Source organism: Silene latifolia, chromosome 4 (genome assembly GCF_048544455.1).
Source record: "Silene latifolia isolate original U9 population chromosome 4, ASM4854445v1, whole genome shotgun sequence".
In the NCBI taxonomy this organism is placed as follows: domain Eukaryota; kingdom Viridiplantae; phylum Streptophyta; class Magnoliopsida; order Caryophyllales; family Caryophyllaceae; genus Silene; species Silene latifolia.
Genome location: NC_133529.1, coordinates 84,862,447 through 84,866,318, shown reverse-complemented (window position 1 = coordinate 84,866,318; position 3,872 = coordinate 84,862,447). Strand labels below are relative to the sequence as shown.

The 3,872-nt window shown below is 36.6% G+C and overlaps 1 long non-coding RNA gene across 1 annotated transcript; it reads left to right on the top strand.

Moving 5' to 3' along the window:
• The first annotated feature begins 1,256 nt into the window (after nt 1-1,256).
• Nucleotides 1,257-3,557, top strand: LOC141652324 (uncharacterized). The gene is made up of 3 exons (XR_012547144.1): nt 1,257-1,451; nt 1,552-1,661; nt 3,385-3,557. It is a non-coding gene; the product is annotated as an uncharacterized LOC141652324 (long non-coding RNA).
• The last annotated feature ends 315 nt before the right edge of the window (nt 3,558-3,872 follow it).

The following is a 3,872-nucleotide window of genomic DNA, read 5'->3' as shown; positions in this document are numbered from 1 at the left end:
CATTGGACCTTTCCGTGTGCTTGAGAAGATTGGCCCCGTTGCTTACCGTTTGGAGTTGCCCCCGAATTTGAGCAAGGTTCATGATGTCTTCCATGTATCTCAGTTGAGGAAGTACATTAGTGACCCGAGCCATGTCATTCAAGAAGAAATCCCAGATTTGGAGCCTAACTTGACTTTGGAAGAAAGGCCAATCCGAATCCTCAAAAGAGCAAACAAGCAACTTAGAAACAAAGTTGTGCCCCTAGTTCGTATCCTTTGGCGTTGTGGAAATGTCGAAGAAGAAACTTGGGAGCTTGAATCTTCTATGTTAGCTAAATATCCCGAACTCTTCTCGTGAGGTACGTTCCGTTCCTTTATCTAATTCTTGTGAGTTTAGCTATCCTTTTGAGTGTTCCCTCTCCTTCTCTTAAATACTCTCCGCGTTAGTAGTCCTTGCTTAGTTGTTTAAAAGTCCTAGTTAGAGTTTGGTCATAGCTAGTGGAGTTATTATCCTTATTATAGAGTTTCGAACTAAAGATTTTTGGAAATGTTTTAATGTTTTCCACTGGTTTTAACGTCAATGAGTGGTAAAGCTCGTTATTGGAGACGTCCGATAATTGGTTTTCTCATTTGTTGGTGTAAAAATATATATTTTTATGTCTTTGATTTGGAATGTTGATGTTCTTGAACGGCCGACGAGGATATTCCGTTCCATTGAAAAGACACTTATATTTCATACATTCATATTCTGAAGATTTTGTTTACTTGATTTTAAAGAGATAGACCTACATATATACAATGTTCCTTCTTCTAAGTTTCGGGGACGAAACTTCTTAAAAGGAGGGATGATTGTAACACCCCGTAAATTTGAAGACCTTTATTATATTTTAAGAGTAATATTTTAATCTATTTTAATTTAATATTAATTTATTTGAAATAAAATTTATTTGATAAAATATAACTTTATTTTATTTTGAAGAAATGTAATCATTTTTGATAGTTTAGAAATGTTTAAAAGTGATTTAAACTATATTTAAACCTTTTCCTTTGTTAAAATAGATTTCGGATAAAAGTCGTAAAATTGGGATTTTTCCATTTCTTACGGTCGTTGGGTAAACGAGTTTGGATATTGGGCATATGAGTACTTAATCTTTTAGTAAAATCGTGTTTAAGAACTTTATTTTTCTCGAAATCGCGTTCGACGAATATTTCTAATTTCCGTCAAAACGAACCAAAACGTAAACAAATGACCCATCTCCCCATGTCTTTGGCTGGCCACCTACCCTCCATTTGTCCCCTCTTCCAATTTTCATTTCCTCCATAACTCAATCTATCTCCTCCTTCTCTCAAACACCAAAAACCCACTAAAAATCCTCCTTACAATCCCTAAATCCACCATAAATCCTTCATTTCTCCACCAATTTGCATAAAAATTATATATTTGGAATCCTCTTTTCATCCTTCATCTACTAGTAAGCTTTATTTTCATTTCCCCCAATTTTTGTTTAAGACACTTTTTTTTTTTAGGTTTTGAATTTAAGCTTAATAATTGTGTTTTTGTTGTTCTTATAGGTGAAGAATTTGAAGATGAGTTAGGTGACTCATATGTTGTTGAAGATGAAGAGTAATTTTGGGTTTTAGAAGCTTTCTCAAGTTATTACTTGTCTCTTTGCTAGCTTAAGGTAACTATTCCGAGTTACTCGACGAATTAATGTCACATTAGTAGTTGTATTTGTTGTTTGTTGTTGTTTGTTGTTGTTTGAGACGATGTTGTTGATAAATGAATGAATGGAGTAAGATGAGTATGCTTATGTTTAATTTATGTTACCCATTTGTATATTATTGTTTGGAACAAATTTGGATGAGGAATTATGTGTTGTGACAAGTCCGTATTTTTGCTGGAACGCGTCAGTACCAGACCGAGACGGTTTCCAATGTTTCCAAAAATATGACAGATTGAACGGCGTCGAAAAATTAGGTGGTTTAGCCACTTGAATCACTCAATTCGGAGTCCGTATGAGTAAATGGCGTCGTTTTATCGATAAAATTTATAGAAAAGTTTACCCTTGTGTGAGACGGTTATTTATGCTATTTTATTATGCGAGAATTTTGTGGAATTAGTTATTTTGTAAGTTGGAATATATTTTCTTATGTTGATAGTCTTTCACATGATAGAAATTGGAATAGTGCATGAAAATGATATTGTAATGAATTTTGTGATTTGGGCCAAAGTAGGCCAAGACTCGAGTGGGCCGTTTGACCGAACGAGTTTGGTCAAACTAGGTTTAAACCGGTCAGCCTCGATTTGACCGATGACCCGTCGCGGGACTCGGGTCGAGGGTTTGTCTTTGAGGTGATATTGGTTGTCATTGGATGTTTTATGTTGATTCCTTGATATTTGTAATTATCATTCCACATGTTGGTTGTTGGATGCTTTGGATGCTTTATGCTTGAGTCTTGTTGCCTCTTTGCCATTTTAGCTTGTTCTCATGGATTATGGTACTATCGGTTAGCTGGAATTTGGATTATTATTGATATTGGAGATATTGTTGGATTGTCAGCTAAATATGCTCTTGCGAAGCCTTTCATATGCTAGGGTGTGTATGATCATTTGTGTGTGCAAGTTTGGACTCTTTGCCCCTTTTTTTTTGGTTAATTGGGTGTCCTACTTGTCTTGTGTGGTGTGGGCTAAAGTATTCAAGCTGGGACTAGGTCCTAGGTGAGTATTTCGGCCTTCATCATAGATAGGCCATTATAGTCTTTGACGAGTGTATGTTTGCGGCTTAATAACCTTTGTGTCTTAGCTTGGTGGGTTTATATCCAAGTTAGGGCATGACCTCCTGACGTACTCGTAGAAGTATGTGGTCAGCTTAAGTACTAGCCAACCCTTTGGTGGACTTCTTCAGGGGTACTCATGTGTGTGATCACGGGTCTTGGATGCGGTATTTTCCGCATGTCGCTAGGTCTGCGCAGGTTTAGGACTAGGGTGTTTACCTTACCTCGTGGTATAGACTCGAGTTACAGAGTGACTATTGACCGTCCTAAGAACTTATGCCTGTCTCTAGATATATTGTCCTTTCTTGTTTGATGATTCTATGAATCAAAGAAGGTGAGATGCAAGCCGGCTATGGTTGATAGAGTTTGGATTCCTCGATGTTATGTGATTCACATGATAGTGTAGTATGAGTCGGTCTAGTATTCACATGCTAGGACTATGTGTTGTTTTATTGTTGTTCACATGATAAGCACAATTGTCTAGCATCTATATACTAAGGCTATGTGTTATTCATATTCATATTCTTATGTTTACATGTTATATTAATTATGACATTTCGTGGCTGGGAGAACTCGGAGTTACTCCCCACTGACTGTGGCTTTCGTATTTGTATAAAATGCGATTGACAGGTAGGTGATGCATATATGGGGTACATGGACGAGCTAGCGAGCAAAGTAACCTTGGGACCTAGATTGGCTTTATTTTATTGTGACCCTTAAACACTTTTTATGTTATATACTTTTTAGGGACATATGTCTCCCTTTATCATATTTGGGTTGTATAACTTTGTTTCGCGACTTTAGCGATGTTTTATTATGAAATTTATTTTAGACCTTGCATGTTTGACACCTTCCCATTTGGATACTTTTATAACAGGTTCAGGTTTTAAAAATTACAGGTTTTTACCCAAATGAACCTATTACAAACATATCCATGCAGTTTTATTCTAGAATTACATGTTTGTTTTTCCGCAATGAATGAGGGTGTCACAATCGTCCCAACAAATCGGACTCCTACATCTCCTCCCATATAAAGCCTCAAACGGTGCCATACCAATACTAGTGTGATAGCTGTTGTTGTAAGAAAACTCTATCAAATCCAACCTCTGTTCCCAGCT